The 23,423-nt window shown below is 49.7% G+C and overlaps 1 protein-coding gene and 1 long non-coding RNA gene across 4 annotated transcripts in view; one reads left to right on the top strand and one right to left on the bottom strand.

Moving 5' to 3' along the window:
- SH3PXD2B (SH3 and PX domains 2B) overlaps positions 1-23,423 on the top strand; it is a 117,831-nt gene that overhangs the window by 11,075 nt on the left and 83,333 nt on the right. The window lies entirely within an intron of this gene.
- LOC105746719 (uncharacterized) overlaps positions 4,151-23,423 on the bottom strand; it is a 30,633-nt gene continuing 11,360 nt past the window's right edge. Inside the window, exons 4-7 of one of the 3 annotated variants that reach the window (XR_009181979.2) lie at positions 12,962-13,150; positions 7,911-8,065; positions 7,263-7,598; positions 4,151-5,283 (exon numbers count right to left, since the gene is read on the bottom strand). This is a non-coding gene — a long non-coding RNA (uncharacterized lncRNA). The remainder of the gene's footprint in view (positions 5,284-7,262; positions 7,599-7,910; positions 8,066-12,961; positions 13,151-23,423) is intronic. The other 2 variants (XR_011647101.1, XR_011647103.1) reach the window with 2 other exon arrangements.

Raw genomic sequence — 23,423 nt, 5'->3', positions numbered from 1 at the left:
TAAAGGGATTTCCAGCGGAGAGGTAGAAATCGTGGCACACGGCTTGTTTGACCAAAGCAGGAGTGATTTGGCGATGAAGCTGGTGAGTAGTTGGGACCAGAAAGACCTGGGGGCTCCTGATGGGGCTGGGGCCGCAGGCAGATGTACAGCTTTGCCCCCAGCCTCAGGAAGGCCATGGGCCCGGTGCTCATGGCTGAGGGGCCGTGGCTCAAGACAGAGAGCTTCTGAGGTGGAAGGAGTTGGGAGGAGCTGGTACTCAGGAACACGCCCGGGCCTTGATGGGTAGGTAGGAAGGCATTTCCCAGGAGAAGGGAAGCAGCAGGCGCCCATCCCAGGAGAGCAGGCGGAGCACTGGCGGCTGGACGGAGAGCCCCCTGTCCAAAGCGGAGGGCTGTGCGTGGGCAGTGGGGATGTCCTGGGGACGGGGGGGGAGGGCGATACGAGAGGGACCTGTGAAAGCCAGCGGAAATCCTGAGATAACTCTAGACCTGTGTTTCTCAAGGATCAATAGTAATAACTATTATTGTTATTGTTACTTAAAAGCTATCATTTTGCCTAAGTGCCCATTACATGCTCAGAGCTTCTTATGCTTTATGGTTAGTCAGGATTCTTGGGTTGCAAGTGACAGAAACAAATCTGGCTAAATCACGCCAGAGGGACCGTTTGGGAAGATGTTGCTGACAGAATGGAGGGGGGAGCTTAGCACCCAGCTGGGCAGCGGGGACATCCAGGGCATAGATCTGTCAAGGGCATCACATCCCCAGAGGCAGCAGCTGTCCCATCCATTTTCGGTCCTTGTGGCCATTCAAGCGGCCTCTTGCTGAGGAGAGACTTGGAATGGCCCAGCCAGGTCACCTGTCCACCGCCGGGCCAGGCAGGGGTAGGATGTTGTGATTGACAGTCCATGGAAGCTGCGAGTAGTGGGGCAGGTAGTCACCGATGGAGGTTCAGGACGGGCTGGAAGGAGGGGACGTGCGACCCAGACGGGCAGAAACAATAAATGTCTGCTCCGTGGGTGCGGTTATTAGCCCACTTCACAAATGTGGACACTGAGGCTCAGCAAGATGAAGTAATCTGCCTGGAATTGCACTTGGCTAGAGGTCCCCTTGGCCCCTTGAAGGGAAAGCGTGCCTCAAAGCACACAGGGACGGGACCTTCTGTTCTGCTTAATTAAGCAGAATTGCACGGACCCCACCCCGGGGCCCTGGCCCGGACAGCCTGAAATCCACACTGCAGCGTCTGGTTTCCTCCTTCCCTGGCCAAGGTGTGAATCAGCACATTTGTGGCTCTGGGCCAGCCTTGGCGTCCAGTCAGTTCCACAGATGTGGGTTTATCGTCTGCCCGGGGCCAGGCCTGGCCCAGAGCCGGAAGGAGACGGAGATGACCAGGCGCCCTCCTTGTCCTCCCAGAGGTCACCGTCTCTTAGCGTCACCCTGGGTGGTGACAGAGCCTGGGCTGGTGCTGGGAGGACAGGAAGGGCTTGAGGTCTGGGAGGTCGCTCCCTGCTGGGACACCGGTGGGTGCTCTGAGCTGGGGTCGGAGGAGCTGGGTGCCTGGGCCCGGGCAGGCGGAAGAGCAGAGGGCTTCTCACCGCGGGTGGGATTCGAGGGTCCTTGAACTTGGACAGGGGAGATGGAGCCTTTACTTTCACTAACCTCTAAATGAAATTAGACTTGCCTTCCGTTACAAAAATGAGGGCACACCCCTTGGTGATGTTAGCAAACCCTGTGACTTCATCAGTATTTTCATATCACTTTAGGGTTATTGCACATATCCCAAGATAATATTTATACTTATCACTACTTCAAAATTATGGTATTGGACCCGCCACTAGATTTTGTTGCTCGTTTGAGTTAATAATGATGTACGTGCTTTCCTATGTCACAATTTTATTTTATTTTTTAATATTTTGATAGTTGTAATTCAGTTTCATTTAGAATCCTGTTGTTTTCTTTCATTTATTTTAAATTATTCTGAGAAAGGGTCCATAGGTTTCCATCAAATTTCTTAAGAGGTCCACGTCTCCCCCTTCAAAAAAGATGAAAGACCCCTGGATGGAAGTTTCAGGGTTTGGGCTTGGAAGCCAGACGGCATGGGTTTGACTTGGCTGTGCTACTCACCAGCTGTGTGACCTTGAGTAAAGCGTTTAGCCTCTCTGTGCCTCAGTTCCCTCCAGCTGTAAAATGAGGATGAGTAGTTCTTATTGTGGATTATTTCATGTAAAGGATTTAGAGCAGTGCCTGGCACATGCACAAAAATCTGAATAAACAGTTACCTATGACGATGATGTCCTTTGCCACCATCACCATTACCTGACTGTGATCTGCATTTTTAACAGGCAACCCCAAAAGATCTGACCCAGGCGGCCTGGTATAACCACACGCTGAGACTCATCCCCTAAATGAACAGGAGGCACCCCTCTAAGAGTTAAAGCAGTTTTTCCCCAAAGATTCACAATATTTGGATATTTGGCAGAGTGGTAATTTTTTAAATGTTGAAAGTAGCCTAAATATTTATCGCCAGAGGCTTGATTAAATAAATGCTGTGTAGCCCTGCAGTGGGCTATTAAGGATCCTTGAAAAATGGTGTGTTCAAAGAATTTGTCTGGAATGGGGAAACGCTCAGCATATAATTAAGTGAAAAAGACAAAGTGTGTCTGTGGTGTGATCTTAATTTTGAAAAGTGTTTCTCATTGTAGAAAAAGGTGTAGGAAGAATTATTCCCAAAGCATCCTCTCTGGAGGTGGAAATGTGGACAGTTTTAGAGACCTCCGGCTCTGTGGCCAGACTGTTTATTACCGACTGGGACGAAAGGTCACTGGGCCTCCTGGACCCGCCGCCGTCGTTGGCGATTACGTTGTATTTTAGACTGTGGTATATCACATGGATGATGCAGATTTTCTCTAGAGGAGAAAGGCAGGCCAGGAAGGCTTCTGGAGGGAGGGAGGAGGAGGCTGCTGGGTCTCCCTTTCTCCCTGCCTTCCTCTCTGGCAGTCTCGTGGAGGAAGCGTGAGCGGTGGGTGGGAAAGTCGCCTTGGGGGGAGTCGCCTCTGTCAGATTAGGATCCCAGCAGGGCGGGTGCAAGAGGGCCAGGGTGCCCACAGAACCACATGCAGTTCCATTTGAGAAAAGAGGCTCCTTGGCTGTACACAGTTGGCAGCCCCCTGCTTAATCCAGCGCAGGGAGTCCCCCTTATGACCCCTTAATAGGCGGCTGCCGCCAGGTCTGAGAGCGCCCTCCCTCTACAATCTCTTGTAGCTCTTTTCTCCTTCTTCTGCATGCGCTGAACCCAGTGGACTGGGAGGAGGAGGCTGGGGTGGGAGGGAGGGTTTTGTTTGTTTTAGGATATACGGGGGATTGGAACCCAGGACCTTGCCCACGGGAAGCAGGCACTCCCCCACGGAGCTACATCCTCCCTCCAGGTAGAGGTTTTTAAGGGAGTCCGTGCCCTAGGCCAGCTCAGTTGTCCTCTCTCCGGGCAGCCCTGCCCATCACACACCCCTCCCGGGGACCAGCACCCTCGCGCTGGGCTCCAGCCATCTGTCCCTTGGCTCATGCGCTCACGGGAGGCCCTCTGTTCCTCAGTGCCCGGGGTGTGGCCCCCTGTTTCGTGTTCAGGGCCTGGCCCAGAATAGACGCCCAGCCTGTTCATGGTTCCTTGAACTAAGCCGTGATTTCCGGGGCCCCTCCAGTCCAAGGTCCCGTGATGCCAGGTTAACAGCTGCTGGCGTCTTTGGGAGCTGAAAGGGGATCAGATTCCCCGTGATGATCTGGGCGGTCATGGTGGGGAGGGCACACGCTTTCAAGGCTGCCGGACCTGGGCGCAAACCCTGGCTTCGCTGCTTTTCTGGCTGTGTGATTTGGCTGATGGAGTCTTAGCTTCTCAGAACCTCGGTATCTTCATCTGTAATTGGGGCGTTTCTCACAATGCCTGACACATAGTAAGCACTCCAGGTAACTGTAGTTCCTGGTCCAGTCCAGTGGGCACAGATGGCGTCCCCCCAGGCTGCTGTTAGATTGAATCGTATGAAATGGGCAATTTTTGACCTATGCCATCTGCTCCTTAACCATCATCCCCAATAAGTAGGCACCGCTGTCACTCCCATTTCAGAGATGAGGAAACAAGACCGAGGCAGGACTTGCCCAGACCACCAGCTGGGAAGTCCCAGGGCCAGGGTTTGAACGAGGTGGTGTGAGGGGCTCGGCAGGGTCAGAACTCCAGTGTTTAACAAATGCCCCAACTGTGCTGAGCAGCCAGCTTTGAGAGCCTCTGTTTGAGGCTGCAAGCGTGGTGGGGCCATCAGAGAGCACCCACTACTTGCTCACCAGCACTGGGCTTAGCTCTTCGTGGGTGGCCACATTTACCTCTCATGACAGAGAGGTTTGCCTAAGGTCACCTGGCTGCTGAGTGGCGGAGGCAGGATTTGAACTCAGCTCTACTGGTCTCAGGAGCCAAGGGAAGTGAATGCAATTGCTTATGGTCCACACTACTCAGTTGCATCTATCTGTTCCTCTTGATTAGGAGTCAAACAGACCTGGGTTCAAGTTCCGGCACCCTCTCTAAGCAATTGTGTAATCTGGGGAAAGTGAACTCGTTTTCTCTGCTGTGAAATGGGTTGGCTTATAAGCTTCACTCCATGGGGTTTCCCTGAGAGCAGAGTGCTGGGCATTTAGCAAGTGCTCATTAGGTGCTGGTCCCCATCTGGAGAACTCCTGTTCATCCCTCAAGACCCAGGACAGTTGTATCCATGTCTGGAAAGCCTACCCAGGCTCTACCAGCAGAGTTAGTCCTCATCCTTCTGTGCTCCCCTGGCAGTTGTAAAGGGCTTAGGTGGTGTTTTAGATTCCTATAGCTGCTGTCTCAAGTTACCACAAACCTAGTGGCTTAAAACAATCCAGATGTACGGTTCCGGAGACCAGAAGTCTGAGATCAAGGTGTCAGTAAGGATGGCTCCTTCTGGAGGCTCGGGGCGAGCACCCGTTCCAGGCCTCTCTGCTAGCTTCTGGTGGCTGCCGGCCACCCGGCACTCCTCGGCCTGTAGCGTCCGAACTCCAAACCCGCCTCCCGTTCCACACGGCCTTCTGAGTCTTCTCCTCTTCAGTCTCTCATAAGGTCACTTGTCATTGGGAGTTAGGGTCCATCTGAGTATAACCCAGGATGAGCTCATCTCAAGATCCTTAGCTTAATCACATCCTAAAAGGACCCTCTTCCAGTCGTAGGGTGTGGACCTTAGGACGTGGGCGTGTCTTTTGGGGGACCACCATTTAATCCACCACAGGGCACCTGAGGAGAGAGAAGAAACACACATCCAGCAGCTGTGAGGCAATTCTAATCTCTTCTCTCTTGTGCACCTGCTGTGTGCCAGCCACAGTGCTGGGCCCTGTAGGTGTGAACTGGGCCCTGTAGGTGTGAACTGGGTCCTGTAGGTGTGAACTCTGACCACGCAGCCCGGGCTTTTCCTTCCATGTCCAGAGCCTGGCTCAGACCCCAGCCACGTGCGGGCTGTGTGATGGGTGAGCCAGTGGCCCTTCCTTGGCGTCCCCACCCAGTGGCATCACATAAATGAAGCGCCTACCCTAGTGTCCAGTAAGTGCAATAAATGAGGCCCGTTTTGATTCTTACTCGTTCCTCAGCGGATGCGTGGAGTTTCTACTTGGCCATCCTTGGTGCTTGAGGACACATCCCAGCCGTAACAGAGCTTTTACGCCCACTTGCAGTACGCCTCACACGTAGTAGGTGCTGTCAGCGGCCACCCAATCCCCCCCAGGCAGCCCCGACAACGCAGGAGGGACCCCCGGGCCTGAACCCCTTCCGCGCAGCCCTGCCTCGCGCGCTGGCCGCCGCCTCTCGGGCCTGGCGGCCGTGGCGCTCTCATGCAACCCTGCGTGCCTGCCCTGGAGGCTTTCCTAGAAAGCTGGCCTTCAGGTTGGTTTCGGCAGCGCGCGTCTCCAGCTGCCAGCACCTCTGCTTGCCATTGGAACCACCCCCATGCCGCCTTCGGCCAGATGTGTGCGAGACACGGGGCGTGAGTTGGCAGCCCGCGGCCCGGGCTGGAGCTGCACGACCTGGACTGGCGAGCGTTTTCCACCGGCTCAGCCTCTCCGTCTGGAAGCTCGCCTGGGCTGGCCGGGAAGGGCCCACCCCTCTGGATAAGACTTCATCAGCCAGGGGGGCCCAGAGGGTGGGCACCACTGCGCGCACGCACCTGTGTGTGCGCGGAGGGGCGTGTTGATCCGGCCTCCCAGCCCGACATTTCTGACTTTTCCTTTTAACATATTTTACATCTCAAGGTTTGAGTTGGCCAGGGGAGGCAGTTACTCAGTCCGACTCTCCCTTTCTCATCTCCGTGATGGGGTTATTAGTGATCGCCCTGGAAGCGTTGTGTGCCAGGCCCTGCCTTGCTCTAGCTCGTTTATCCTCAGCCAGCCCTATAAAGTAGGCACTCTTACTCTCCGTTTTACAGATGAGGGACTAGAAGCTCCGAGCCGTATGACTTGCAAAATGGCCCAGCAGCTTGAAGCCCTAGTGCTGAGATTCAAACCCGAGCCCTTTAAAGCCAGTGCCTCCCCCTTCCCACCTCTGTCTCTAACACCTGATAGTTAATGATGTTAAAGAATGACTAGGGAGGCGGATGTGGCTCAACTGGTAGAGCGTCCACCTACCCGATAGGAGGCCCAGGGTTCAAACCCAGGGCCTCCTGGCCCGTGTGGCGAGCTGGCCCTCGTGGAGTGCTGCCGTGCGCAAGGAGTGTCGCCCCGCAGAGGGGTGCCCCCGTGCAGGGAGAGCCACCCCTGCAGGAGTGCAGCCTGCCCAGGAGTGGTGCCGCCCACACGGAGAGCTAGTGCAGTAAGATGACACACACACAAAAAAGAGACACAGAGAAGAGGCAATATGAGACGCAGCAAACTAGAGAGCTGAGGTGGAGCAAAAGAGTGATCACCTCTCTCCCACTCCGGAAGGCCCCAGAATGGGGTCCCAGGATGGGTTCCCTGAGCCGCCTAAGGAGAAGACAACAGACACAGAAGAACACACAATGAATGGAAACAGAGCAGACAATGGAGGGGGGGAAAAAGAAGAAGAAGAAAAAAAGAATGACTTTTTAAATTTTTAAATTTACATGCATGTGGTAGAATTCCCCCTTTTTTTGGTATATACTTGCAGGAGTTTTTCTGCAGGTGTAGGTTCCTGTCACCACCCCACCGTCAGGGTACAGAACGTTTCCAGCACTCCCAGGAACTCCCACGTGCTGGCCTGCCTCTTACCTGCGCGTGGCGGGACGGTGCTTCTCCGCGGGGTTCCCATTGCTCCTGCAGGATTTTTGGTTCTCCGTCATGCCATGCAGAGAGGCCTGGCGGTGAGACGTGGCCTTCTCCCCCAGGATTGGGCCCCTCCTCTCGAACAAAGCCGGTTCTGTTCCTGGGCGGCTCGGCTCTGCGGCTGTTCATTCAGCCATTTCAAGGGCATTGTCCTTCTCCAGGCGCGGACAGCCTTGAGTGAGGTCACCTTGCGTTTTGACTCTGGCCCCGTGTTGGTTTTTCATCTCTCTTCCTGCCTTTCTGCCCGTTTGTCTTCCACCAGACATTTCCTGAGATCCCAGGCTGCAACGAACAAGACAGGCCTTGGGGGCTCCTGGGGAGGGGGCAGTGACAGACAAACAGACTGGAACTCGCAGAGAAACTTGTGCTCAAGAGCCCCTAGCATTTGCGGAAGCTCAGAGAACGGGGCAGACCTAGGGTGGGGGTATCCAGGAAAGCTTCCTAGAGGCGGTGACTGCTGAGCGGACGCCTGAAACACGGAGAGGAGTGGAACAGGAGGAGGGGAAGTGTTGCAGCCCAAGGAAATGGCATGTGCAGGGGCCGGGGGCCCGGCTGAAGCAGGGGAGAGAGTGTAGAGGTCCCTTAAATGCCCACCATGTGCCATGTATCACATTCCTCTGTGCAAGGCCCAAATCTTCAGGAGGGCAGGAGCTTCCGTCTTCCTCTTTCACGGCCATGTCTGCAGCCCTCCAGCAGAGCCTGATAATACAGTAGGTGCTCTGTATGTATTTGCCAAGTGAATGAATGAACTGAAGAGTTTGAAGCAGGGGAGAGACCCAGTCAGAGTTTCTTTGGAGAGAGGCACCGTCGCCGTCCCGTCTCCACCCCACCTCCCAGCCCGTCCCCTTCTGCACACAGGCTTTCTCACCCCTCTGCTCAGGGGCTTTCAGCTGCATCGTCCACCTGAGCGAGCATCAGCGAGTGCCGCCTGGACAAGGAGTGGCCGTGACACGGCCCTAAACCCAGAGCGTCTCATCCGACACTGAGCACCACAAGCACTGGTGTTTGGGCCCCATTCCAAGCATTCACTTAATTGAAAAGGTTGAAGGGAAAGGAAAATTGGCAGACGACCACCTCCAGTGTTTTGCCTGTTGTGGCGCCCGAGCGTGGTGGTTCCTGACTTGGGGATAGGAAAGTCCTGGCCTGAAGCCAGGAGAGCTGAGGTCTGGCCTTGGGGAGGCTGGGAGAAGGAAGCAGCACTTCAGAGGCTGACAGGTTGCAGTCGAAGATCGCCTAGCCCATCTCCCAGCCCAATGGCCCTAGCCACGTCCCTTTGCCTCAGTTTCCTCACCTGCAACCCAAGGTCGACAGCTGCAACTCATGGACGGCAGGGTGTAAGGATGGACACGATGCACATAAAAGCAGGCATGATCCCCAGAATGGTAGCCAGTTTTATTGCCGGCCCCCCATTTGCCAAGGGGTGTTGGCCGCGTCCTGCCCAGCTCTAACACCCCACGATTCCCTCCAAGGTCTCTAGGGCACTGTGACACCTGGCAGCATTTCTCCAGAGGTCAGTTTCATTGACTTTCATTAAAAAAGATAAATACACGCCTTTCAGTACTTCCAGTGGAGAGATGCTCTGGGGTGTTGGGAAATCAAACAGCAGGGTGTTACAATTCCAAAAAGAGGTTGGGGGCACTCGCCTACGTAGGCCAGATGCTGGGCAGATGGCTGGGGAGAGTCCGATCCGAACCAGAGGGAACTCAGAAGCTCCATAAGGAGCTGTGGAATCACATAGCCCATTAATTAAGCCCACGGAGCTTGTCCAATGGTGTCTCCTTCCTTCCTGCTCTCTCTTGCTCTCCTTCCCTCTTCGCTCTTTCTCTTCCCCGTCCCTCTCTGCTCCCCTCTGGGCCATGCCCCTGCACCTTGGGCTGCATTGCCAGGGCAGCATAATTGCCAGAGAGGCGGATCTGGATCCCAGCCGGTCATTACCAAGCTGTTCCAGGATCTGCCAATCCGGAAACCCAAGCAGCGTGGGCCCTTCATCTGGAGGAGAGCCACACCCACCTTTTAGAGTCACTTTTTTAAACTGGCGTCTGTGGATTCCCGGGCACCCTTGGACTTATTTTCAGGGGGTCTTCTCTGCAGGAAGGTTTGAATTTAGTGGGTTCGTCTTGAAACTGACCCTTCTGCTTGATTTCACACTATGTGTGCTTTGGGGTTTAAGGTGGCTTTGGGCTGCAGAGCAGGATAGCTTTAGTTATCATAAGCTAATGGCGTGCTGCAGAAGCTGTAGCCCCTCAGAGTGCTGCACTAGAAATGAGACTTCTCCTTGCATCTAGAAGGGGCTGGAGCAAAGCTTCCACACCCCCTCAGCACCTCCCAAGAGAAGCCCAGGGTTCTGGTTCCACCTCCTCCTGCTCACTGTCCCTTCTCCTCCCTGGCCTCATACCCCACCTAGAAAGTAGAGCAGAGTTTCCAGATATTTTAAAGTTGTAGAATCCACTGCTATTTCCCTGAAGCAGACAAAGGAGGAATTGCAAACAGGAGCCCAGGCCTTGTCTAAAAGCTGCACGGATTTTTGCCTTGTGGGAATGTGGACCCAAGTGTCTGGAAATTTGGCCTGCAGGCTGCTGCTTGGTTACACCCTCTGCCATATATAGAACAGCTAAAAGTGGCACTGCTCTAGTGGAAACTGGGGTGGAGAGCCCAGAGGCTCACTCACTTGGCCTCCCCAGCATCCTGGGGCATCTTGGAAGCCAATTTCACTGCTGGCCTAAAGCATTTCTAAGAGTTCTTCAGATTTAAAGTTCTCTGGGCAAGTCGTTATGGAAGAGACAGAGAGGGCCATGAGGAACTTGCAAGGAAATTCCGACACGGTCAGAGAAGTGGAGTCTATAGTTGACAGTGTAACCCTAAATAAGTCACTGTACTCTCAGCCTCTCTACTTGTAAAATGAGAAGGTCAGAGGTACCAAATACACAGCATGCATCCTCCTAGTGCCCCGTGCCCGTGCAGACATTGCTAATGGATCACAGAACTCTGTCTTGCTGATGCTTCTTTCTCACCACCCTGGCAGGAAAACAGTCTCCCAGGCCACCAACAGCATTGCAGAGACAGAAGAGGCTTCCGACTTGAGAAATCTTATAGGCCAGTTGATCTCTTAAAGAACAACTCCAGCTCCAGTGAGAATAGCAAGGAATTCCGGAAAATCAGCACTCTCTGAACTCCAAAGCTTTCTGTGACTGACCCCACTGCAACATTTGCCATAACTCCTGCCACGTCTACTATATAATTTTTTAAGGAGGTACCAGGGATTGAACCCAGAACCTCGTGAGAGGCAGATACTCAACCACTGAGCTACATCTGCTCTCCATAATTGGATTTTTTTTTTCTTTTAAGATTTATTTTCCCCCTTCCCTCCTCCCACCCTGCTGATTTTTGCTGTCTGTGTTGTCTTCTCTTCTCATTTTCTCTCCCCTAGGATTCGCCGGGATTCGATCCTGGAGACCTCTAATGGGGAGAGAGGTTCCCTGTCAACTGTGCCACCTCAGTTCCTGGTTTCTTCTGCGCTTCACCTTATCTCTCTTTTGATGCGTCATCTTGCTGCATGACTCACTTGTGTGGGCACTGGCTCACCACTGGGCACTTGCGCAGGCACTGTCTTGCCACACGGGCACACTTTCTCTTCTTCTTTTTCACCAGGAGGCCCCAGGGATCGAACCCAGGTACTCATATATGGTAGGCAGAAGCTCTATCACTTGAGCCACATCTGCTTCCCATAATTGAATTTTTTTTTAAAGGTTTATTTATTTCTCTTCCCTCCTCCCTGCCCTGGTTGTCTGTTCTCTGTGTCTGTTTGCTGCATCTTCTTCTTTGTCCGCTTCTGTTGTTGTCAGCGGCATGGGAATCTGTGTTTCTTTTTGTTGCGTCATCTTGCTGTGTCAGCTCTCCATGTGTGTGGCACCATTCCTGGGCAGGCTGCACTTTCTTTCGCGCTGGGCGGCTCTTCTTACGGGGTGCACTCCTTGAGCGTGGGGCTCCCCTACGCGGGGGATGCCCCTGCGTGGCATGGCACTCCTTGCGCGCATCAGCACTGTGCATGGGCCAGCTTCACATGGGTCAAGGAGGCCCGGGGTTTGAACCACAGACCTCCCATGTGGTAGACGGACGCCCTCACCGCTGGGCCAAGTCCCCTTCCCTAACTTTTTTATTATTTATTTATTTTTAGGAAGTACGGGATTGAACCTGTATGTGAGAAGCAGGTGCTCAACCACTAAGCTATATCCACTCCCTTACATATTAATATGGTGCTGTTCTTCAGATTGACTCACTTTGTTCCCTAAATTGTTTTTTAAAGGGAAACTTTAGCTGTCTACCATGAGTGGAAAACCAGTATCACTTGCTAGAAATAGAAGGAAACTAAACACAAAGGAAAAAGAAAATCAGTGTACTAAATTCTCCCTGGGTCATGTTGCTGGCACCGAGGTCTTCAGTCCCTTCCATAAAAAGGGAGACAAGCCAGTGGTAGAGGGGTGCCACCCTCCTGAGGCAGGAGGACGGGAACAGAATTGCAAAGAGACCGGCTTTCTCACTATGGGACTTGGGTAGTTAAATACTGAGTCCCCTCAGTCAACTAAAACCAGCTTGTATACCCCAATCTCCTGCCTAACCTTGGGAAACACTTATCTAAGGAAAGGACTGTCCCTTTGAAAAGGCCTTGAGCCAGGTTCCTCTTCACCCCTATCTTACACCATCCCCACTCCCCACCCCCCAAAAAGATCCAACTTCTGGCCACTGCGACTGGGACCAGAGCATAGCTGTTTCAGCAGCCCCTCCTCCCCTTCTAGGTAATATCAGCCAGGAGTTTCAGCCTGGTTCTTTGCCAACTCTAGAAACCCCACTAAGATTTGCAAAGCAAAGGAAGATTAGAGGACATTCTCCCGTGCCTCGGAGACTTTATTAATAGAGCAAAAACACCTTCTTATGTTCTCAAGTCCCCGCGATGAAAGAATATGAGATCACGGCCCTCCTGAGGAGGGGCAGCAGCTGTTTCCTATCATCCCGCCCTGGAGACATCGTATGGATGGCCTTCTGGGGCTTTTCCAAGAGCTGCTCCCATGGGCATAGAACTAGGCCAGTGGGTCGGCCAAGAAAAGGCACTTCCGCTCACCCAGCACTGCCAGGGGTCTGCAGAGGCATCTGGGCCCATTTCTGGCCCCCAACTTGTAGCTTTGCCCAGTCACAGTACCTGGACTTTCTCTAGAGCCTCGTAAGTTTCATTCTGGTTTAAATCTTACAGATGAACTGACTCCTTGGCTGCTGGCGTTTGGAAATGGGACTTAAATTCCTGCATGCTTCATGGGGTCTTCTGGGCACCGGAGCCCCTACCCCATTGGGCTGGGTTTGCACCTGCCAGGGGAGGTGAGGTAAGAGTTGGGCCACATCCAGGGTACCATTCAGTAAATGTTCTCCCTAAAGTCCCAGCCGTGAGCTGTCTTTACAATAACCTGTGAAGGGGAAAGGGCGAGCATCCTTACCCCTGTTTTCCAGAGAAGACAAAGGCTCAAAGAGGCAAAGGATTTAGCCCAGCTCACGTAAGTTCAGGGCTAAGACCACATCTCCTGCCTTGTATCTCCGTTCCCTGCCTGAAAGAGCCAGATTCCTCCCCCCACCCACATTTGGCATCCCCATACTGTCACCTGTATCCAGCAGGATGTTTCAAGGGATGTCCTGGGTCTGAGCGGGAGGCAGAGAAGAAGCTGGGGTGGGCTTCAACCTCTGGACCACCCTAGAGCCGAGAAAGTGCTCTGTGGACAGGTTTCTTTCTGCCCGCCTAGAAAAGCCATATCTTTTTTTCTGATTATAAAAGAAAATACATTGTAGAAAATCTGGAAAGAAAAGCATAAAGAAAAGAAAGCATAAGGAACAATAAAATCATCCCACCATAGTACCAACCCAGAGCAAACCACTGATACGAATACACGTGCGTGCGCATTCATATATAATTTTTTTACGTTGGATTACATTGTCCTAGCCTGTTCTTACTACCTCAGATAGCCTGAACTTTCCCCTGTATATCCTAGAATTCTTTTGGTTGCACAAAAACGCTCTCCTCACCAACAGTGGAATTAACTGCAAGCTCTTGGCCCCTGGTGTGTGTCATAGAAACCACAGGTGGTCAGGCCCTGGAGGCAGGAACTGGCGAGCTGTCAGAGCCACGCAGGGCTCTCCTGGCGCCTCTTTCACGTGCCCCTCTCCGCAGGCCACATACATGTCTGCTGCAGAGTGTGGAAGATGGCGCCCGCAGCCGCCCTTCCTCCCAGCGGAGCTGAGGTTCTCAGACCTAGTTCCGGGTTCCTGAGACAGAGGGTCCAATTGGCCTGGCTTGTGTCAGGTGACTGGCCATGGGCCAATCGGCAGTGGTCACAGGGGCAAGCAGGGCAAACCCTACTTCTCAAGTTGGGGGTCCACACATGTACACTGCAGCGTCAGCTGGGATTGTTTTGTTTGTTTCCTGCCTTTTAATATAGCCCAATTTTGAGAAAAGTGGCTTCTGGAGGTCCCAGGACAGGGTGGTCCTCAGAGAAGGGGGGTCTTTGTGGCGCAGATGAAGGTCTCTGAGCAGATGAGCTCCTCCTCGTCTGCATGGCGGCTCCCGGAGGTCCAGCCGACCTGGGATACCACTCCAAGTGGGGAAGGAGAATCTGGGTTTCGGGCAGGTGAGGCCTCGACACCAAACAGCCTCATGGGTGTGTGCTGATGGGCATGGGACCAGACCGTGGTCCTTTTGAGTCACCCATTACCCTCTGCTCAGACCAAGACCTGGGCAGGGGTGTCGGGCCTTCCCCACAGGCCGCAGGGGAAGGGATGACCATGATTCACTAGGCAGCTAGGAACTGTGTCCCAGGACCGCGGAGGGGCAGTTCATCTGTACCCCCAAACGGAGGCCAGGTAGAGAGGGCAGGGCCGAAGGGCAGGGGAGGGGACGGAGAGAGGCAGTGGAAGCGTCTCCCTCGTGTCCCCGTGCTTAGCACATGGTGATGGTGGCGATGATGACAGCTTCCCTTTGAGGGCATTGGCTGGGTGCCAGGTCCCCGGCTAAGCTTTCTCCATGCCCCATGTCAGTAATCCTCACTGAGCTCTGGGTGCTGTTATGACCCCCATTATTTACAGACAAGGAAATTGAGTCACAGCACAGTTAAGCCTCTTCCCCAAGACCTTGTAGCCTGTTGAGATGGAAGCAGGATGTAGATCCAGGTCTCCTCTTAACCCCTGGACTCTAAAACTCCCACAGGTACTCAGGACCAGGTTCACGATTGAACACAGAACTTCCCCTGGCTCACAGCCAGCTGGGTCTCCCGAGGTGGGGCTGGGCAGAGGCGTGGTGACTCCTTGGTGCAGCATGGCCGTCAGGGTTCGAGCGGCTGGGTTGGAATCCTGACCACACTCAGTAGCTGTGTCACCTCAGGCAAGCCACTGCACCGTGAACCTCTCTGTCCCGGGCTCGTAAATGTGGGCGTGTTGCCCTGGCCCACAGGCTTGTGGGGATTCGGGGAGAGACCAAAGCCCAGCCACCTGCCCACTTCTGCCACCAGCTCCTGGCTTGGGCTCAGCCCTCTACCCTCTTTGCCTATTCACTTCCTCATAAACTTAGAGAAAGTAAAGAACCCAGGACTTGTGGGCCCAGTTGGTCTGGATTTTGCTAAGTCATGCAGGCCCAGCTGCTGAGATCCTGTCAGAAGAGGTTTAGATAGTGGGTAATTCCAGCTGTAAGGCCTTCTGCTGGAGGTCCTCCCGCAGACTCCCAGGTGGGCCCATGCTTCCTTGTTCCTAAAGGGAGGCCAGTTTCTCCCAGACACTGGCTGCCTCTCTGTAGTAGGGGGAGGTATAAAGCTGGGCAGGGGGCAGAGGGGACAGGGGAGGAGTGGCCTCAGAGCCACAGCAGGGGCCCTTCCTGGGGCTGTGCTGGGGAATGGCTGAGGCCTGCCTAGGATGGACAGTCTGCTCTGTGAGCACGTCACCTCTGGGGACTCGTTTTCTTCTCTATAGAGGAGCTAAGACCCATTCATTTATTCATGAGTCGGAGGTTGTCCTGTGAGCCTCAGTGCTGAGGACATAGCAGTCAGTGAACAAGCTCTCCTGGAGCTTATGACCTAGGGGGAACACAGACACTCACATAATCGTAGTGAAGTGTAATTGGAGTGATGGGAACGTGGGTGCTAAGCGACATGCAGCAGGGGGACCCAACCTGACATGGCTGAGGAGTGAGCAATCAGGGAGCGCTTTCAGGAAGAAAAAGCATTTGAGTTGTGCCCTGCCAATTAGCTGACTTGTGCATCCTGGAGTTGCCTCATTGTCTCCTTATGGCGTTCAACTTCTTCCCATACCTCCTGTAAATTAGAAGTTAGGTCAAGTAGGTTGAGATTCAGTTTAAAACACTTTTGACAACATCTCTTGACAGATGAACTGGTGTCGTTAATATTGCATCACATCAGGGGACACACAATGGTTGTCCTTCTGTTGGTAATGCTAAGCTTTGTCTCCTGATTATGGTTGAAGCAGGTAGGTTATCTCCATTGAAAACCGAGGATTTTCCCTTTGCTGGGAAAGTAATCTATGGGGTGATACTTTGACACTGTGTGAACATCCTGGTGTCCAACAGTCTTTCACCCTGGGGTTCAGCATCCATTGATCACCTTCCATGTCACTGTGCCATTTTGCATTCCCACTGGGAAGGTAGGAGAGTTTCAGTTTCTCTGTATCATTTATTAGTACTTGCTGTTAGTATTTATTTCAGCCATTCTAATAGATGTCTAGTGTATTTTGTCATGGTCTCAATTTGCTTTTCTCTAATGACAAATAATGTAGAACATCTTTTCTCATGCTGCTTTGTCATGCCTCTATCCTCTTTGATGAAGTGTCTGCTTACATCTTTTGTCCTTTTTTAAATTGGGTTGACTGTTGTGGCCATTTGAGATTATTTATGAATTCCAAAAAGAGAGATGATGTTTATAAGTTCGTATTTTCCTCTGGGCATGATACCCTTTGATTGTATTAGACTCAGCTGAGATGTCTGATTAAACTGTGTTAAGATTAGGGCTTTGATTCAGCTACATCATTAAAGTGTGACTCAGTGTTGAGTCCCAGCCCCCTTGGGCTAAACAGACTCTCATGCAGTAGACATGCAGGAGAAGAACACAGAGGAATAGAGACAACTCAATAGATATGGCAAGAGAGTTGAGCCTGATAGTTTACAGCTGACCTTGTGAAGAGACCAGAACAGCTGAGACCAGAAAGAAACGAGCCTCGGGAAGAGACAAGCCCTGTGCCAGCCTGCTGCTGAGATCGGAAGAAGCTGGACCTACAGAGCCTTAAGAGGAAGACAGAGGCTGAGCCCTCGCAGACATGCCTGCCATCTTGCATCAACATGTCGCAACAGATTTTGGATGGTACCTCTTACGGTACCTTGAGTTAGACTCTTTAGTGCCATGTAACTAAGTTTCTGCCCCAAATAAAAGCCAAAAAATTTCTGGTGCTTTGCATCAGTACCCCTTTGGCTGACTAATACAGTTGTTTTCTTACTCCTGAGTTTTGAGAGTTCCTTATATATTCTGGATTCAAGTCCTTTGTTGGATATACAGCACCTATTTTGAGGACTATACCATGGTGAAACTTTTATGTCATTTGCCCGGAATATGCCGTGGTGTAGATCTCCACAGGAAGTCCGCTTTTAATTCCTTAATGCCAAGCCACTGAGCATTACCTGGATTTAGAATATAATCTAAAAGGCAAGGGCTAATGTGTTACAATTACTTTGGTTGCAAACAAGAGAAACAAATCTTTTCTTGCTTAAGCAAGAAAGCAGGAGTCATTTGGTTTATTTAAGTAAAATATCTAGGATTCAAGCTGGATCCAGTTTTCCTCTTTTCCTCTTAGCTCTGCTTTCTTTCTATGTGGCAGGCATTTTTCATGTGATACCTCCTGGTACAGGTTTCTCCTCCCAGCTAACCACTGCAATGGGAAAAGGTGTCTCTTCCCTGGTAATGCCATCAAAAGTCCCAGAATGGAGTCTCAACGGCCTGCTTGGGAAACGAATGTGGTTCAAGCGATTGAGATCACGCCTACCCCATGGGAGGTCCCAGGTTTGGTGCCTGGTGCCTCTTAAAGAAGTTGAGCAAGAGGGCGAGCTGATGCAACAAGATGATATAATAAGAGACATGAGGAAAATACAATGAGACACAAAAGCAGGGAGCAGAGGTGGCTCGGGTGATTAGGCACCTCCCTCCTACATCGGAGGCCCCAGGTTTGGTTCCTGGTACCTCCTGAAAAGAAGACCAGCACACAAGAAGCAGACACAGCAAAATGCAAACGAGGGGGTTGGGAGAAATAAATAAGTAAATAATCTTTTTTTTAAAAAGGCCTGACTTGGGTCACGTGCCCAACCCTGAGTCATTCATTGTCACCACAGCCAGAAGCTGCTCTGATTCGCCAAGCCTGGTTCACATGCGCCCCCCCACCCAATCACAAAGCCTGGGAGGGAGAAGGGGAAATCAGGGCACCACTACCAAAGGAGGGGGGCTACCAGACAAGCAGGCATGTCAGATGACCAGCATAGAAAACTAGTGAGGGGAAACCCTGACATTGCACACCTAGTATGTGCCAGGCATTGGGCAAGGGCCCCCAACGCCTTTGTTAGTGTGGTTCATCCTCTAGGGAGGTTATTGTTCCCATTTCAGAGAGGAGGACTCTGTGTGGCCAGAGAAATTAGAAACTCGTGAGGCTCACCAGCAGCAGAGCTGGCATCAGAACCCAGAGCTTGGACTCTTTCACCAGCCCCCAAATCCTGGACAAGGCTAAAGACCTGTGCTAGCACAATCCTCACGAAAAAGAATTTTCCAGAAAGTGTCCAAAAAGTGCACACGTCATAATTTTTTTCATTGGTTGCTTCCAATAAACCATTTAGGCTTACTGCAGAATCCTTGTACTGTATGTACGGAACTTTAAAAATTGTAAACAAGTGATCAAGAGTGAGTTGTGTAAGCAGAATGTTTTCTTTCCATTTATGGGCGTGTGCTTTTTTGTTGGCTTTAAGAAAAAATAAAATCTTCGATGACGTTTGTTTTTTATTTTTCTTCTTGTGTTTTACTCCCCCTTGGCAATGTCCTTGGCAGATGGGCAGTCATCCAAGCTTTGCTTAACCAGCCCCCAGTGACTCTGGGAATCTTTGGTAGGTATTTCCCTTTCTGGGTCTCAGTTTATCTGTCTGGAAGGTGAGGCCATTGGATTAACTGAGGTCTGTGGTTGTTTTTAGCTCTAACTTCCTTGCAGTGATGCAGAAGCCTCCTTCCTTACTGGTGTCCCTGCCCCTCTTCAAACCATTTTCCACGCAGCCAGTCAGAGGCAATACATGCATGTTTTTTAAAAGCATACATTAGATCATGCTACACATCTCCTCTGACCCCTTAAAATTCTTTGACAGAGTAAAACCGAAACTGCTCCCCGTGGCCCGTAAGCCACACGTAATCCAGCTGCTGCCGTCCTCCCTAGCCTCGTTTCCCCGCTCTCCTGTCACAATGGTCTCCTGTTCCTCAGACAAGCCAAGCAATTTCCGCCCTCCTCCTCTTGGTTCCCACTTTGCTGTCTGCCTGAAATACCCATTCCTCACCTCTCCTCATGGCCAGATCCTTGTCATTCAGGTCTCAGCTCACAGATCGACCTTCCCTACCAGACCACCTGCCTCAGGAAGTCTACCCTCCCACCCCATCAGGCTCTCTGAGAGCAGGCTCTGAGTCACCCATCATATTTTATCATTGTATTTGGATTTTCTGGTTTATTCCCTGTCTTCGCACTCTCCCAAGGCAGGCTCTGGATCTGTCTTGATCCCCTCTGTATCCCAAGTACCAATTGGAAGGGCTAGGCAAACAGGAGGTGCATGATCAGTGGTATGGAGTGAGTGAATGGGAAATGTTCACAGTCTCCACGCTAGAGTCACGATGAAAGAGATGTAAGCCCTCTTTTTAATAAAAACCAATTGTGGCTAACTCTCCCGGCGGCTATGGAGGTAGAGCTTTCTTTTTGTAGGAAAGTCACCTTTGGGAGGTGCTGGCTGGCTGTGTCTCCTAAAGGCTGCCTTTGCCTATTCTCTGGCTCCATAAGGTACCTAGGGCAGGTAAGCACAAATAAGGAAGAGGGGTGTGCCCAGGGTGCCCAAATCTTGGTGTTGAAATAGCCTGTTTTCTGGAGGAGGGTGGAGTAGGTATTGGGAAATCAGAATGCAGGGTGCTAAGATTGCTTGAATCTTGCCTTTCTGCCAGACACGAGCTCAGAGCTTTGCCTCTTATAAATCATCATGCAAGATGGGCTGGATGACCCCATTTTATAGATAAGAAAGCCCAGACTCAGAGAGTTAAGAAATTATGCATATCTAGACTTTTTTTCCCCTTTATTAGAGAAGTTGTGGGTTTACAAAACAATCATGCATAAAATACATGATTCCCATATATTCCCTATTATTAATGCCTTGCATTGTTGTGAAACATTAGTTACAATGGATGATAGCACGTTTTTGTAATTGTATTATTAAATAAAGTCCATGTTTTAACTTAGAGTTCACTGTGTAGAGAAGTTACATTGATTTTTGTGAAATTTTTATTCTGTTACCATATCTACAATCTAACATTTCCCCTTTAAATCACATCCAAATATATAATTCAGTGCATTCACAATGTTGTGCTACCATCCCCACCATCCATTACCAAAATATTTCCATCATTCCCAATAGGAATCATTCCCCATCCCCACCCTATCCCCAGTAACCCATATTATATATGCTGACTCTATGCATTTGCTTTTGAAAGTATGTCAAATCAGTGAGGCCATACAATGGCCTTTTGTGTCTGACTTATTTCATATAACATGATGTCTTCAAGGTTCATCCATGTCATCACATGTATCAGGATTTCATTCCTTTTAATGACTGAATAATATTCCATTTGTAAATATATACCACATTTTATTTATCCATTCATCAGTTGATGGACCCTTGAGTTGCTTCCATCTTTCAACAATTCTGAATAATCCCTCTATGAACACTGGTATGCAAATATCTGTTTGAGTCCCTGCTTCCAATTCTTTTGGGTATGTACCTAGTAGTGGGATTGTTGGGTCATACATGATAGTTCTATACTTAGTGCTTTGAGGAACTGCCAAACAGTCTTCTACAGCAACTGCACCGTTTTACATTGCCACCAGCAATGAATGAGTGTCCCTGTTTCTCTGCATCTTCTCCAATGCATATTATTTTCCACTTTGTTAATAGCAACCATTCTAACGGGTGTGAAATAGTATCTCATTGTGGTTTTGATTTGCATTTCCCTGGTGGCTAATGATGTTGGGCAACCTTTTCATGTGCTTTCTGGACATTAGTGTATCTTCTCAGGGAGATTTCTGTTCAAGTCTTTTGCCCATTTTTAAATTGGGTTGATTGTCTTTTGTTGTAAAGTTGGGAGATTTCTTTATGTATTCTAGATATTAAACTGTTATCAGATATGTAGCCTCCCATGATCAGATGTTTCCTCCCATTATGTAGGTTATTGTTTTACTTTCATGATAAATCCTTTGAGGCTTAGAAGTTTTTAACTTTGAGGAGGTCCCATTTATCTATTTTTTTCTTTTGTTGCTTATGTTTTGGGTATAAAGTCTAAGAAACCATTACCTACCACAAGGTCCTGAAGGTGCTTTCCTAAAATTTCTTGTAGGAGTTTTGTACTTCTGGCTCTTATATGTCGGTCTTTCATCCATTTTGAGATTATTTTTGTATGGTGTGAAGTAGGGGTCCTCTTTTATTTTGCCAATGGAGATGCAGTTTTCCCAGCACCATTAGTTGAAGAACTATTCTTTCCCAATTGAGTGGTCTTTGCCCCCTTATCAAAAGTCATTTGGCTATACAGTCACACAGAAAGCCCTAGACTAAAGACAGAAAAGGGACCAAGAATAAATACATCTAGTAAATCAGATGCTGAGACACCAACAAAAAATTATAACCCATACCAAGAAGCAGGAAGACATAGCCCAGTCAAAGGAAAAAATTGAGCCTCCAGATGACATAAAGGAGTTGAGATAACTAATCATAGATGTTCACACAAATCTCCTTAATAAATTCAGTGAGATGACTACAGAGGTTAAGGACATCAAGAAGACACTGGATGAGCAAAAAGAATAATTTGTAGCCATACATAGAAAAATAGCAGATCTTATGGGAATGAAAGGCACAATAAGTGAAATTAAAAATACACTGGAGGGAGAAGCAGACATGGCTCAACTGATAGAGTGTCTGCCTACCATATAGGAGGTCCAGGGCTCGAACCCAGGGCCTCCTGGCCCATGTGGTGAGCTGGCCCACACACAGTGTTGCCACATGCAAGGAGTGCCATGCCACATGGGTGTCCCCCACATAGGGGAGCCCCACATGAAGGAGTGCACGCTGCAAGGAGAGCCGCCCCACACAAGAAAAGCGCAGCCTGCCCAGGAGTGGCACCGCACATACAGAGAGCTACTGCAGCAAGATGACACAACATAAAGAGCCACAGATTCCTGGTACCACCAAGAATGCAAGTGGACATGGAAGAACACACAGTGAATGGACACAGGAGCAAACAGTGAGGCAGGGTGAGTAAGCGGAAAGAAATTTTTAAAAATATACTCTGGAGGCATGTAACAGCAGATTTGAAGAGGCAGAAGAAAGGATCAGTGAGCTTGAAGACAGAGTCCCTGAAAGCAAACATACAAATGAACAGATAAAAGAATGGAAAAAATTGAAGGACCTCAGGGAACTGAATGATGACAGGAGACATGCAAGTGTGTCATGGGTGTCTTAGAAGGAGAAAAGAAGGGAAAAGGGATAGAAGAAATATTTAAGGAAATGATGGTAGAAATTTTCCCAACCATATTAAAGGACATAGACATCTATGTCGAAGAAGCACAATGTACTCCTACCCAAAAAATCTCCAAATAGGCCTACTCCAAGACACATACTAATCAGAATGTCAAGGCCCAAGATAAAAAGAGAATCCTGAGGGCAGCAAGAGATTCATCACATACAAGGGATATCCAATAAGATTAAGTGCTGATTCTGATCAGAAACCGTGGAGGCAAGAAGGCAGTGATATTTAAGATACTGAAAGAGAAAAGCTGCCAACCAAGAATCTTACATCTGGCCAGATTGTCTTTCAAAAATGAGGGCAAGTTTAGAATATTCACAGATAAACAGAACTGAGGAGAGTTTGTAATGAAGACACTGGCTTTGCAGGAAATACTAAAGGGAGTGCTACAGCTCGCAAAAAAAGACAGGAGAGAGAGGCTTGGAAGAGAGTCTAGAAATGAAGGTTATATTACTAAAAGTAACTAAAAGTGTAAAAAGTGTTAGAAACAAGATATGACAGATAAAACCCAAAGATCAAAATGGGGGGGGAGGTAACGTAAGAACTGCCTTTACACAATAATAACATTAAATCTTAATGGATTAAACTCCCCAATCAAAATACACAGACTGTGGAATGGGTAAGAACATATAAGTCATCTTGCTGTTGACAAGAGACTCATCTTAGACCCATGGATACAAATAGATTGAAAGTGAAAGGCTGAAAAAAGATATTTCACACATGCAGTAACAAAAAACAAACAAACAAAAATTTGCATAACTATACTTATATCAGATGAAATAGACTTTAAAAGCAAAGCTGGTATTAGAGACAAGAAAGGACACTATATATTAATAAAAGGGCTGATTCACCAGGAGGAAATAACAATCATAAATGTATATGCAGCTAACTAGGATTCCCCCAAATTGCATGAGACAAACACTGGCAAAACTGAAGGGAGAAATAGATGTCTCTACCATAGTAGTTGGAGACTTCAATATACGTGTCTCATCATTGGATAGATTACCTGGGCAGAGGATAAAGAAACAGAGCTTGAATAATAAGATAAATGAACTAAACCTAATAGATGTACACAGAACATTGCCCTCCAAAACACCAGGATATATATCTTTCTCAAGAGCTCGTGGATCTTTCTCTAAGATAGCACATATGTTGGGTCACAAAGTGGATCTCAATAAATTTAACAAGATTGAAATTATACAAAACACTTTTTCTGATCATA

The sequence above is a fragment of the Dasypus novemcinctus genome, chromosome 2 (assembly GCF_030445035.2).
Source record: "Dasypus novemcinctus isolate mDasNov1 chromosome 2, mDasNov1.1.hap2, whole genome shotgun sequence".
In the NCBI taxonomy this organism is placed as follows: Eukaryota; Metazoa; Chordata; class Mammalia; order Cingulata; family Dasypodidae; genus Dasypus; species Dasypus novemcinctus.
This window is presented reverse-complemented; position numbering and strand designations above follow the sequence as displayed.